Genomic DNA, 15452 nt, shown 5'->3' on the forward strand with positions numbered 1-15452 from the left:
ATAACACTGACATGTAAATCGGAACCCACAAAATGGAGACCACCCCAGTGGCCAGTCCGAAGTCACAAATCTAAACCTAAGACAGCCTGAGCTTGGGAAACACCTGTCACCAATCACATCAACACAATCTTCCAACTCAGTTTAACTATCTACCTTACACTAGAAAATAGGACCTGCTCGCCTTCTAAGGAAACCCCCAACCTCCTAGCCAACTATGCCATCATCCACATTGCCTCTTCTAAACTCATTCTTGCTCAAAACCTCACAGGAAGATTGTAGAGTTCTCCACTGTTTGTGAGGCACTGTTTTCCTTTGAATAAAGAACATCAAAGTCATTACTAAATTGTTTTGGTTTCATCATTTGACAAAGCAACTTTTGACCATGTCTTCACTATTGTCAGAAAACTCTGAGAAACCACAAGATTTCAGGCAGTGGCTACTTGCCATTTCAGAATACAAACCACTAAGTTACATGGGACTCATCTATCTTGTCAACACTATAACCCCAGTGCTTAGGACACAGGAGAAACTTGATAAATCTTTGCTGAGTAAATGAATAATTGGTCATCACACTTAGTAAAAAATTCGCTGGTGATCATCTTGCAGTTTATACAAATATCAAATCATGTTGTACAACTGAAACTAGTGTTATATGTCAGTTATACCTCAATTTAAAAAATATATTCACAGTAACAAATGACAAAGTCCTTAATCATATAACTTCTATGCTGTGAAAAATGCAGAGAATATTTTGAGACTCCTAGGAAATGTTTTAAAATAACTGATCCGATAAAAGTGAGGGGCTGAAATTGGCCTCATGAAAGAATTGTTATCACAAAAATGACTGTACAACTCTGTGCATGAAATAAAAGGAAGGAAAATAATGAGTACACTGGGAGAAAACAGTGCTGCAACCCTGTGAAAGCCATGGAAATGGAAATTATTAATAAATGGATCACATATAAGGAAATGCTTTGCTTCTGTTGTGGAGATGACAGAGGGTAATTTAGGAGAGCCAGGCACCAAGGGGCAAGACAGAAATGAAAGAAAAACTGGTAAGACTTGTTTAGGGAGAAAAATTTAAAAGATAAAAGGCTTTAATTTCAAAGCTTCCCTCTTTTCCCCGCATTCTTCTGAAGTTGAGTTTGAAAAGGAAGCAAATCAATACAGTGGCCACAGAGTCTACCAACGCAGAGCTGGAAATTACGTTCAGAGACACACTAGCCAAGCTGGTTGGCCAGCCCAACAACCCCAGAAACCCACCAGTGCAAATCTCCAGACACATTGTACTCATGATGGGTGACATACATCAGACGGAGGGACCTGAACATCCCCGTTGGACATCCCCTGTGAAGGCCACACTCACACTCGTACCTCATATATACTCTGGAGCCACTTATGAATCATGCAAGAAAATAAGTAACATGGTCTCCTTTCACACTCGACCAAAACAGTAAACCTACCCTGATACAGAATGACTTTCAAATGTTTCCAAAAATCAAGTCCACTTCAGCTGGATGAAGCTTTGTTGAAGAGATGCATCCATAGCACATGGAGCCCGGGGGTCAGGAGACATGTTCTGGCTCCACCTCTCACTACTAATGGGACATAGGGCAAGTCCCTTTCTTACTTTGAGATGTGGTTTTCTTAGGTGTGAAGGCTGTAAGGGCTCTGCAGATCATGTCAGATAATTGTGTGAACATGCTTTATAAACTGTAAGCAAGCATTAGCACATCTTCTGAAAATAGACAATGGGCATGGACTAGCGATGAGGCCATGTCCCCTCTGCTTGAATGCAGGCCATCCTCGGGACTTTCTTGGATCAATAGAATGCAGGAGAACTGACCCTATGGCTGCTGCGGGCATACACCTTGGAATCCTTCATTAGCAAAACTCTTTACCTTCTACATGGGTGGCTCTGCAGAGGACAGTCATCATTGAGTGTCTCAGTGTGCCTTTGGGTTTATGCTAACAAATCAGTTTTTTTTAGAGGTGGAAAGACGGAAGGGAAGGGAACTAACAGCTGATAACCTACAGGGCATCAGGGATTAATTAGATCTACTAGCTGAATTCACTTTTCCCAATCCTTTCCCCAAGTTCCACAAACACTTGACTTCTTATAAATGCAAACTCAGATTTTTACTCTTTTCTATTTCTCCCTTTAAATATTCATATTATCCATTGAAACAGTCTGTAGTATATTTACTACAGAAAAGGAGAGAGAATAGCTCTGGAGATTTGAACTAGACTCTCTCAACCCCAAAGCAGCTGGTGACCTATTGTGCCTAGATGCCATTTGCCCTTTGTTCTGTCCTGGGCTGCCACTCATCCTGCCTGGATTACAACCTGGCTTAGGAAAGGTAAACACCTTGGTTCTGTCATTCCTCTGCCTTAAGTCATCCTCAGACTTTCTATGAAACGGTCACTCTTCCACAGTTGGTCACCCACCTTGTGTTTTCCACACATCTCAAGCAATCAGCCTCCAGACATCATCAGCTGATGAAACCCTGAGCAATTATACTTGTGCCATGGAATTTCAGGATAGTTTTCAAGCACTCATTGCCCAGACAGGGGCAAGACAAAGCTGGTTTCCTATGAACAACACAAGAAGGGCAGCTGTGAGTGAGGGATGCTGCAGAGAGAAAGGGTGTTTTCTTATTGCACATAGTACATTTGAAGTATAATAAAGTGTCAACTTTCCCAGTAGAGGAACTACTATTTCCAAATACAAAAATACCCCAAGTGGTGCAACCTTTATGATTACAGTCCTTATTCTCAAACTCTATGCTCTCTTCATCTGTGTCTGAGTCCACACTATATCACAGATGACAGAGAAAAAAAAAGGATCATAATTAGAAACATTTTATAATCAGTGTCATGGAAGTCAGTTGTCTAGGCAGAATTAGTGACATAATAAATGGAATCTGACACAATGTTTCAGATTAAACTGGAAAGGGTTGCCCATCCTTGCTGGTAGACTGTGGATTCCATGATGGATTCCATGATGATGGGGGTCCTGGCCCTCAGACCAGGATATGGGAATTCAGATCCTAACTAACTGCCATTTACTAGCTGTGTGTCTTGGACACACCACCTAACCCATGTGCTTCGGTCACCCTCAGTATAGGGATCACAACTCTTATATTTTTTTTTTAAAGATTTTATTTATTTATTTGTGAGAGAATGAGAGAGAGCACATGAGAGGGGGGAGGGTCAGAGGGAGAAGCAGATTCCCTGCCGAGCAGGGAGCCCGATGCGGGACTCGATCCAGGGACCCCAGGATCATGACCTGAGCTGAAGGCAGTCGCTTAACCAACTGAGCCACCCAGGCGCCCCCACAACTCTTATATTTCAAGGATTGTTGTGAAGCTTAAAATCAAATTGAGAAGAAACACTTGGTAGCACATTATTTTTGCACAAAAAGTGCAAAAAGAATGCTAAGAAAGCATTGTCCTGAGTCCTAAGAAAGCATTGAGTACAGCTAAAGGAGTATAGACAGTATTTCTATCAGTCACTTTTTTTTTTAAAGATTTTATTTACTTATTTGAGAGAGAGAGAATGAGAGACAGAGAGCACGAGAGGGAAGAGGGCAGAGGGAGAAGCAGACCCCCTGCTGAGCAGGGAGCCCGATGTGGGACTCGATCCCGGGACTCCAGGATCATGACCTGAGCCGAAGGCAGTCGCTTAACCAACTGAGCCACCCAGGTGCCCTCTATCAGTCCATCACATCTATAAGTAAATCAAACAGAGATGGTAATACCTGGGAGAATCAGGCTCCAGGGACCACTCCAGCAGCGACTCCCCCCAGTTCTGCTGGGATGGTTGTAAAGGACAGAAAGAAAAAGTAAGTAGGTGGCCCTGCTGTCCTTCAGGTGACTCTTGACTGCAAGAGTGAAATGAAACAGTTATTCATAAGCTGTACCCACAGAAGAGGTGCCAAAGATAACCTGATTTTGCGAACAAAGCAAAACAAAACAAAAAACTGGAAAAAATGGATAAGCCCATAGCTGGGATATTTCATAAGGACTTTTGCACAATGGCAAATAGACATATATTTGATATCCCTGTGTTCTTTCCTCCATCCCCTATAAATACCCTCTCTCACCTCCAATTCACTGCATCACATTTTTGCTTTTTGTATATTTCATCTGCTTCAGAAAGCCATAACTGACTATTTAGCCCATATCCTCCCACTGCAAAGTGTCATTACATTCCAGCTAATGACTTTTGCTGACGCATACGTTGATTGTTTTGATATCCCTGGCTTCCCAAATTAAAATGTAATACTCCTGAGGGTGGAAACCATGTCCAATCTTTAATACATACCCCTAAGCATTGTGTCCAGTGGCAGTGGCAGGCTGTCTCCATAGACAACTCCAGGTACTTGTGGGATCTTTATCTCCAAGTGTTATAATTTTAAGTTATGTCAGAAGCTACCCCAGTACAGTTGGCTAGTCCCATCTTAAAAAGCCTAAAGACCTGAATCACACTGAGGTCATAAGGTATCAGCACCAGAATAAACCACCTAAATTGCCATGAAGAGGTCAAAGTCGCAATACAATAAATTACACGTTCCTAAAGCTACTAAACTGGTAAAACTAATGTGACATGAGAAAGGAGCCTGGCCAGCCTCTTACCCATGGGGACCCATTCAGACTAGTTTCCGTGTCCACAAAATCACCTATGGTTGGATAATCTCAAAGCGGTCCTCATTTCTTGCTTCCTTCTGTTTCACTCTGCTAGTAGGCCTGCTTGAAAATAGCATGTCCTTCCTATACTCTGCCCTAGTGTTTTGTCTGTATCTCCCTTTTGGCATTTTTCATTCTGTGCATCATATTATGATCATGGGCCTTCTCTTCTCTCCTACTCTTTTCTCCCCAACATGATTCTTCCCTCGACAACACCCATTCAGAGCACAATGCTTCCCCAGAGGTGTGAGGAAACAGAAAGATGGAGTGCGGGCCCTCCATCTGCTTAAAAGAATGAGTCCTGGAATGCACTGCCTCTCGGTCCAAGCTGCAACTATGCACCCAGCAGCCATCAGATTTTACTGGGCCCAGAGCTGGGTTCATCCTGAACATCACTGGCCCTAGCAATGAGGCCACAGTGCCTGGAACTTTAGGCCCATTTCAAGCCATCTTTCAGAGAACAGAATAAATGGGGATAGTTAAAAGATCACACAAATGAGTTGAAGCATAGGCAGAAGAAATTTACAGTTTAAATAGGTCTATGAAATCAAGGTTCTATCACATTGGTGCCAAAAATGTAGATCAACAGACTACAACCCAAATTTAATCTAATTTGTTTTAAGAGGAAAGAAGATTAATAAGTGTAACACTGTCTACACTCCCTGTTTATACCTTCTCATTTGCTCCTCAAACCACTTCATCCCCACTACTCCATCCCAAAGCCACAAGTTATCTCCTCATTATATAGGTAATATTAATGAAGTGTTTATTATAGTTTTCCTAAACTATGGCCAACACCATTCTACATAATAATAATGACCTGGGTGTTGTGAAAAATGAAGATTTCTGAGTCCCAAACCCAGAAAAAAGAAAAACTCATCAGCCCAGAAGAAGTATCTTTTAAATATTTTCTAAAAATGAAAGCAGAGTAAAAATATTTTCAGGTAAACAAAAACTGAGAGAATTCATTATAAATAAACATGGTTTTCAAGAAACACTAAGGCAAATTCTTCAGGCTGAAAGGAAATGACTCCAGATGATAAATAGGGCCTCCAGGAAGGACAAACACCACTGGAAATGGTAAATATGTGGTAAATATAAGAGACTCTGTATTTTCTTTTCTTCTCTTAATTTCATTAAAAAGCAAATGACTTTATTAAAAAGCATAAGACTATTTAGTGCAAAAAGAAAAGGAACGTATTGTAGGTTTTCTAAAATATGTAGATAGAAGATCTATGACAACAGCACAAAGGATTAGGGTGATAGGTAGCTGAAACTATACTGCTGCAGGTTTCCTATCTTTTATATTTCACATGATGTAGTACAATATTAATTCTACTAAGAAGTAGAATGTAAAATGTTAAAGGTGCAGATTTTAATTCCTAGAACAGTATTCTGGAAGGGTGGTCCCCTGACCAGAAGCACTGGCATTACTTAGGAACTTATTAGAAATGCACTTTCAAGGACCCCCACCCCCACCCACTGAACCAGAAATTCTGGGGTGGGGCCCAGCGATCTTGTTTTAACAAGCCCTCCAAATGATTCAGGTGGATGTGGAGTTTGAGAATCACTTTTCTAGAGCTACCATTAAAAAATAATGCAAAAAGACATAGTGACATAGGATAATTAATAGAATAGAGTAAGTAGAATAGAATAAATAGAATAATGAAAATAGAATACTAAAAAATAATTTACTCTACAGAAAACAAAAGAGGAGGAATAGAGGAGGAAAAACAGAGAGCAAGGAGGAGAAATAGGAGACAAATAGCAAAACGACAAAATTAATCCAACAATATCAATAATTTCATTAAGTGTAGGTGAACTAGAAGCTTCAATTAAAGGCAAAGATTAGCAGACTGGGGGGGAAAAGCAAGATCCAACTATATTCTGTTTACAGAAAATTTACCTTAAATACAAAGGCACAAATAGGCTGAAAGTAAATGGACAGAAAAAAATATGCCATGCAAAGAACTCTTAAAACTCAACAATAAGAAAATATATAACCCAATTTAAAAATGAGCCAAAGACCGTGACACCTCACCAAAGAAGATATACAGGTGCAAATAAATATATGAAAAGGTCTCCACATTGTATGTCATCGGGGAGATAAAAATTAAAACAAAAATGAGATACCACTACACATCTATTAGAACTGTCAAAATCTGGACCACTGACAACACCGTATGCTGGCAAGGATGTAGGACAAACAGGAAATCTCATTTATTGCCATTGGGAATGCAAAATGGTACAGTCACTTTGGAAGACATTTGGTGGTTTCTTTTTTTTTTTTTTTTTTGAGATTTTATTTATTGATTTGACAGAGAGAGACACAGTGAGAGAGGGAACACAAGCAGGGGAATGGGAGAGGGAGAAGCAGGCTTCCCACGGGGCAGGGAGCCTGATGTGGGGCTTGATCCCAGGACCCTGGGACCCTCGACCAGGACTCAAAGGCAGAAGCTTAACGACTGAGCCACCCAGGCGCCCCCATTTGGTGGTTTCTTACAAAACTAAATATGCTTGTTACCAAGCATTAGAAGTGGATAAGAGTGATCAGGGGTCCCAAACAGGACATTAGATGAAATAGATCATAGCCAAATGCACTGATCCACTCTCCCAGCCACTTCTAATGAAGACCCCCACCACTACCCTACTGAGAAGAAGGGGCAATGACAGAATCACAATTGTGCCTGTTCATTAGTTATAACTTAGACAGTGTTTATTTATGCTGCACGTAGTTGTCTGATAACCACACGGTTCCATTCTTCTCACTGATCCTTAAACAGACTTGAGTTATAATAAGGCAGTGCTGAAGAGTAAAGACCAGGGCAAACCCAACCAGAGTTTGCAATTTGTACCTGAGTGCTAAACTTGAGTAAGGGCAGGCAAGCAGCATCTTTTACAGGATGGGTCAGGCCCAGTGGCTGTGTTTCTGGGTGTGCCCCTCTGACACAGGCATGCCATCATCAAACTGATCAGCAACGCACTGTCGACTCTGCAGAACTCCCTGTGTGCTCTTGCAAGACAGGTGTGCAGGCCTATAGCAGCAGCTGTAGCTCAGGACTGATGGACAGCTCTGTCCATAAAAACACGGCAGACAGTCCGGGCAGGACATGGCACCTCTGTGTCATCAAGCACTTTTACTTACATCAGTCTGAAGAAAACAGATTTTACCTTGGCGACATGGGCAGTACACCCTAACTCTAACTTAAACAATAACTGGATGGTAAAAATCATAGCAATGTCCTGAACTTTCCTTTGAAATGTTTCAAGTGCCTTTATATGTCTTTGTGATATTGGAGACATATGAAGAAAAGGTAAATGATAATATGCAGGGTTGGATGGGAATGTGAGCAAAGGATTAACAAAATCTTTCTCTTCTGTATAAGAATTTGACCTGTGGTTACCTTTTGGGCTCTGTTGTCTTGGAAATAGATAAAGATAAAATATGTGGAGTGACTGGGTGGCTCAGTCAGTTAAGCATCTACCTCTTGATCTTGGCCATGGTCTTGATCTCAGGGTCATGAGTTCAAGCCCTATGTTGGGCTCCATGCTGGATGTAGAGTCTACTTAAAAAAAAAAAAGATAGAATATGTAGCTATCACTAAGCAGCATTACTGATGGTAGAAAAAACCTGATTGATAACTGCATCAGAATATGTGAACACCTGACAGGAAGCCACGTCCTTAGGCTTCTGTCAGTGCAGTGATCTTGCTGGTGCATGCCTTTGTGGGAGCCCACAAAGCTACATGAATGGCTCCTATGAGGAATGAGGCTCCAGAGTCAGGGCACCCCCACACCTGCCAATGAGGTTTGTCTCTTTGCACCTGAGTCATTACCTGGGGCAGGGAGAGACTAGCTCCTTATGGCCACTGGGCAGACCTCTGGACACCCACCGAGAGAGGTCTGACACTGCCAGCCAGCAACCTCTGTTTTCTGAACAATGCACTTCTGAGTAGGCTAATGCTTTGAGAATCTGAGTGTTTATTTGGCTCCACGAAGACACCCTAGTGGTGTTGTATTGAGGCATTAAACTATCCAGTTTATACCAAACAGGAATTCACATAGACACCATTGGTGGTTTCCAAGTTGTCTACCCATTTTAAAAGCAACTGTCCAGTGAACACAGATCAAAAACATCTAAGCAACTAAGCTCTCAAGTAGCTCAAATAGGTGTCTAGGCGTGAATGTACAAAAAAAATTCCGCTCAAATATTCCATGGGATCATGCTGAAGATTCAACGTGTTCCAGGAGCTTCAGAGAATACAGAAGAGGCAGCCTCTTTATTTAAGGCTCAACATTCAATCCAAGTGGAGAAGCCAGGTGTGAAACATATCCCAAGATATGTCATCTCCAACACCTAAAAATTGCAGAATTGAGTCATTCTGGCCCTCTCCCTACATTTCATTTCTGCTGATGTTTCATTTTAGTCACATGAGGTGGTGGAAAGAGCCTGGGTGAGAAATCAGAAGATCCGCCTGGGCAAGCACCTTACATTATGTGTCTGGCAGAAACACATCCAATAAATACTTGTTAAACGAAGAAATGAATGAGCCTTTCTGAGCCCTCAGCTCCTTCCTCCGTAAAATGAAAATATCTACCTCATCTACTTTGGAAAATTGTTTTCAAATGAGATAATGCATGTGAAAGCTTTTCATAAACTGTAGAGCACTGAACAATTAATAGTATAAAGGCATTCTGAACTGCCTCCTTTCATTATTGAGTAATATGAGAAAGGTGCATCTTGAGACAGGTCTTGAGACTAACAACCCACATAGTTCTCTGGTGGGAAGGAGCTAATCAATCACAAGCACAGTGGAGATTTGGTCTTAATAGAAATGGATTCTTTGCCTTATTGCTATTTTTGCCTACTGAGTACATGAAACTTGAGTAGGTTTATGTTTCAACTCCATCTTCCAAATTACATCTGTGATACCTCTGCAAGGCTTAACCTTGTTCACTCAGCACAAGTTTAGAAAATATCTCCGTGTCACTCCTTACACCACACTAAATTACAGGGACTTAGGTATTACCTATTATAGGATATCAATTTTCAATTACATGCAAAAAAATTTTACAGCAACATCACGCCCATAAAGTTGTAATTTTGCAGAGATGATTTCTTACTAAAGAAAAGCCTTCTTTCAAATCATTAATTGGGTTAGGGAAATGAGTGCCCACCCAAGTTAACAAAAATTCACTGAAAACTGGCTATGTACATGGCACTTTCCTGAGTTTGGGGTGCTGGCGCTGGGTGCTGCTGCTAGGTAGTGGGTGCTGGTGCTGTACTAAGTGCCAGGTGCTGGTGCTGGGTGCTAGGTACTGGTACTGGAAAAGGCAACAGTGATGTTTCTATATTCAAGAGTCTTTTACCCTAAAAACATGCAAATAATCTATCATTATGACATATGACAGAATGATCTTGATAAAAAGTAATTGTATGAATAACACAGAACAGTGAGGGAAAATCGCTATTATTAATGAGAATCAAGAAAAGCTACCTCTTAGCTGAGCCCTGAGAACAAGAATGAATTTTCAGATGAAGAAAACAAAACCCAAATCAAAGGAACAGCATCCACAAACACTTGGGGATATAAAAGGGCACCTTGTGCTAGTGGAACAGTGTGTGATAATAACATAAACTCTGTATCAGAATGTGTGGGAAGTAAAGGTAGAAAGTGAGTTTACAGTTTGAGTAACATGCTAAGAGGTGTGGAGTGTTCTATTGACAGCAGAAGCACTGTGGAATGTCAGGAGTGGAGGAACATGGAGGAGCTAAGTTGGAACTCCAGTCTGCTTCCTGACCGAGTATCTTCACCCTTCAAAGCCCTCCCTTGCAGGTTTCACTTAAACATCACAGCCTCAATGTGGTCCTTGAACCCTGCGGCCTGGTTTACTTGCTGTTCACCGGCTTTCAGAGCACCCGGATCTTCCTTGTGATTGTGTGTTCGATGTCCCTCTTCTCTGCCAGGGTCCCATGCAGGTCCTATGGCAGCCATGTCTGGCATGTCTCCAGAGCCTCGCACACCTATGGATACTCAACAAAAGCTTGTTGAGTGAATGCAATGAATGAGTCATCCAATGAAAACGTGACAAGGGCCTGAATAAAGGCATTGAAAAGACAGAGAACAGAGATAGGAGAGAGATCAGAAGAATCAAGGTAATGGCTGATGGGGGTTGGGAGGTCTGCCTAAAGATAATGAGGTTTCAAGCCAGAGACTGGAAGATTGTCTGGGCCATTACTTGAGACAGAGAACTCAAAAGGAAGGGTGGGTTGGGGGGAATTCTCAAACAACATTTCTTACAATATTTACTCATCACCATGCTTTTTCCTTTCTCCCCTCCCCCCTTCTTTGCTACGTAATGAAATTTAGCATCATAAATAATACTTCCTTATTCCCTACTTTACTGGAAAACTAGCACACGAGGGACAGACAGTCAAACCGTTTGTTATCCATTTGTCACAGGATATTATTTCCCCTGTTCAAATAGGCAAATGATGGCTTCCAAATTTGTAATGACCTGTTAGAAAGGATATTATAGTTTGATGCCAGCCAAAGACAAGTGTGTTAGTTATGGGTGATTGATGCTAAGCTGCTTTTCTGACACCAGCTGGGACAGACACAGGTCAAAGACATAATCCATGTCACCTCCCTTAAGACTAAGATGGATGTTGATCCTTCCAGTCGTGTAAGTAAGATTAGGTGATTGATTCTTGTAACTGTGCAAAGTTTCTTGTTAAATATTAAATAGTGGGACACTATCTTGTTTCATCAATTAAGATAGAGGATTCCATCTGCCTGGATAATCAGCTATGGAGATTCGACAGAGGTGCCTAGGAAGATAAAATAGCTTAGACTTTGGGTCAAAGTTTGACCACTGGACACAGATAGGGCCAGTCTATTGAACCAAAGGCTGAAGGTAGGTCGATTCTACAAATAACATGGCTTGGCTCTCAGCTCTTTTCTTGAATAAGGGTATAACTGTTTAGTAGATGAATAACTGTGTCCAAGTCCTCTTTGGTCCTTATAAAAATAATGCTTTGAGAAACCTAGACATGCAGATGTGGAGAATAAGAGCTGAGAGAGAAGTTCTAAAATGAACTCTCTCAGGGTCCACTTGCTTCCTATTCTTTGTTGATTTGCCATAAAAATATGAAACCCCAGGACGCCTGGGTGGCTCAGTTGCTTAAGCGTCTGCTTTCAGCTGCGGTCATGATCCCAGGGTCCTGGGATGGAGCCCTGCATCAGGCTTACTGCTCAGCGGGGAGCCTGCTTCTCCTCCTGCCTGCAGCTCCCCCTGCTTGTTCTCTCTCTCTCTGTCAAATAAATAAATAAATAAATAAATAAATAAATAAAAATAAATAAAATCTTCAAAAAAATGTGAAACCCCTCTAAACCTTCTACCTGACCACAACATAGAAATTATAAGTGAGTAACCCTGTTTGTGGAAGCCAGAGCAGCTTTTGACATAAAGTTAGGGTGAGAAGAGGTAGATCAAAGAAAGATGAGGGAGGTTGAAAGTCAAAGAGCTATAGTTTAATGTATTCCAGGAAGGCTGGTCTCATTCATTCACTCACTCACTCACTTACTTATTCATGCACTATGGCCCAGGTACCATGTCAGGTCTGGAACACCGTGAGTGTTCATGTATTTGTTGAATGAATGAAAAACAAAATTACTACAAGAAGCAATGTAATAAAGAACACACTTATGAAGATAATATTTAAATATTTTAATGTTTTGTTTGTAAGTAAATGCTATTAATTATAGGATATGATTCTGTGAATTAATGTTAGATCTTAAGCTAAAGAACCAAAGGGCTTTTTAAAAAAATTAACAGACCATTTTTTAGGGCAGTTTTAGGTTTGCAGAAAAATTGAACAGAAAGTAGAATTCCCATGTGCTCCCCCCAGCGCCCTATATATAGTTTCTCCTATTATTAACACTTTGCTTTAGTATGGTATGTTGATTAAAATCAGAGAACCTAAACTAACATGTCATTATCACCCGAAGTCCATAGTTCACATTAGGGCTCACTCTTGGTATTATTGTACATTGGGTGGGTTTTGACAAATGTTTAATGACATGTGACCACCATTATAGTATCATATAGAATAGTTTCACTGCCCTAAAAATCCCCTATGCTTTACCTATTTGCCCTTTCCCCTCCCCAAACGCTTGGCAACCACTGACATTTTAACTGTCTCCATAGTTTTGCCTTTTCCAAAATGTCATATAGTTTAGAATCATACAGTATATAGCCTTTTCAAATTGGCTTCTTTCACTTTGTAATATGCATTTAAGTTTCCTCCATGTCTTTTCATGACTTTTCATCTATTTTAGCACTAAATAATATTCCCTTGTCTGGAGACACCATGTTTGTTTATTCATTCACCTACTGAAGGACATCTTGGTTGCTTCCGAATTTTGACAGTTATGAATAAAAATGCTATTAACATCTGTGCATAGGTTTTTTTGTGGGCATAAGTTTTTAGCTCTTTTTGGTAAATACCAAGAGTGCAATTGCTAGACTGTATGGTAAGACAATGTTTAGTTCTGTGAGGACCTGCCAAACTGTCTTCCAAAGTGGCTACACCATTTTGCATTCCCATCAGCGAGGAGTGAGAGTTCCTGTTGCCCCATATCCTTGCCAGTGTTTGGTCCTTTCATTATTGTGTATTTTAGCCGTTCTAATAAGTGTGTAGTGGTATCTCATTGTTGTTTTAATTTGCATTTCCTGATGACATATGATGTGGAGCATTGCTTTGTATGCTTATTTGCCATGTATATATCTTCTTTGGTGAGGCGTCTTGTTCAGATCTTTTGCCCATTTAAAAAATTGAGTTGTTTGTTTTCTTATTGTTGAGTTTTAAGAGACTGTGCATATTTTAAGTGACTGTGCATACAGTCCTTTATCAAATATGTGCTTTGCAAATATTTTCTCCCAATCTGTGGTTTGTCTTTCATTCAGTTTTTTATTTTAATGAACTTCAACTTACCAATTTTTTCTTTCATGGATTGTGCTTTTGGTGTTGTATCTAAAAAGTCATCATCAAACCTAAGGTTTCCTCTAGATAATCTCCTACACTATCTTATTATTTTAATTAATCTCTACACCCAATGTGGGTCCCAAACTCACAATCCCAAGATCAAGAGTCACATGCTGCACCAACTGAGCCAGCCAGGCACCCCCAAAAGTAGGTTTTGTATTTTTTTATCCACTCTGATAATCTCTGCCTTTTAATTGGTCTATTTAGACCATTCACATTTAAGTTGATATTGGTATAGTGGATTTAATATCTAATATTTGTAACTATTTTCTATTTGTTGCTTTTTGTTTTTATTTTTGATCTTCCACTCTTTTCCTGTCTTCTCTGGTTTTATTTTATTTTTTAAAATATACATAATTTTATTACAAAAATTTTTTTAATTCTATTTTATTATGTTATGTTAATCACCATACATTACATCATTAGTTTTTGCTGTAGTGTTCCATGATTCATTGTTTGCATATAACACCCAGTGCTCCATTCAATACGTGCCCTTTTTAATATCCATCACCAGGCTAACCCATCCCCCCAACCCCTCCCCTCTAGAACCCTCAATTTGTTTCTCAGAGTCCATAGTCTCTCATGGTTCATCTCCCCCTCTGACTTCCCCCCCCTTCACTTTTCCCTTCCTACTATCTTTTTTTTTTTTTAACGTATAATGTATAATCTGTTTCAGAGGTATAGGTCTGTGATTCATCAGTCTTACACAATTCACAGCACTCACCATAGCATATACCCTCCCCAGTGCCTATCACCCAGCCACCCATCCATCCCACCACTCCAGCAACCCTCAGTTTGTTTCCTGAGATTAAGAATTCCTCATATCAGTGAGATCATATGATACATGTCTTTCTCTGATTGACTTGTTTTGCTTAGCATAATACCCTCTAGTTCCATCCACGTCGTTGCAAATGGCAAGACTTCGTGTTTTTTTTTGATGGCTGCATAATATTCCATTGTATATATAGACCACATCTTCTTTATCCATTCATCTGTTGATGGACATCTTGGCTCTTTCCATAGTTTGGCTATTGTGGACGTTGCTGCTATAAACATCGGAGTGCACATACCCCTTCGGATCACTACATTTGTATCTTTGGGGTAAATGCCCAGTAGTGCAATTGCTGGGTCATAGGGTAGCTCTATTTTTAACTTTTTGAGGAATCTCCATACTGTTTTCCAGAGTGGCTGCACCTGCTTGCATTCCCACCAACAGTGTAGGAGGGTTCCCTTTCCTCTGCATCCTCACCAACATCTGTCATTTCCTGACTTGTTAATTTTAGCCATTCTGACTGGTGTGAGGTGGTATCTCATTGAGGTTTTGATTTGGATTTCCCTGATGCCGAGCGATGTTGAGCACTTTTTCATGTGTCTGTTGGCCATTTGGATGTTTTCTTTGGAAAAATGTCTGTTCATGTCTTCTGCCCATTTCTTGATTGGATCATTTGTTCTTTGGATGTTGAGTTTGATAAGTTCTTTATAGATTTTGGATACTAGCCCTTTATCTGATATTTCATTTGCAAATATCTTCTCCCATTCTGTCGGTTGTCTTTTGGTTTTGTTGACTGTTTCTATTGCTGTGCAAAAGCTTTTATCTTGATGAAGTCCCAATAGTTCATTTTTGCCCTTGCTTCCCTTGCCTTTGGCAATGTTTCTAGGAAGAAGTTGCTGTGGCTGAGGTCAAAGAGGTTGCTGCCTGTGTTCTCCTCTAGGAT

Source organism: Mirounga leonina, unplaced genomic scaffold, assembly GCF_011800145.1.
Source record: "Mirounga leonina isolate KUSES-001 unplaced genomic scaffold, KU_Mleo_1.0 Mir_127, whole genome shotgun sequence".
In the NCBI taxonomy this organism is placed as follows: Eukaryota; Metazoa; Chordata; class Mammalia; order Carnivora; family Phocidae; genus Mirounga; species Mirounga leonina.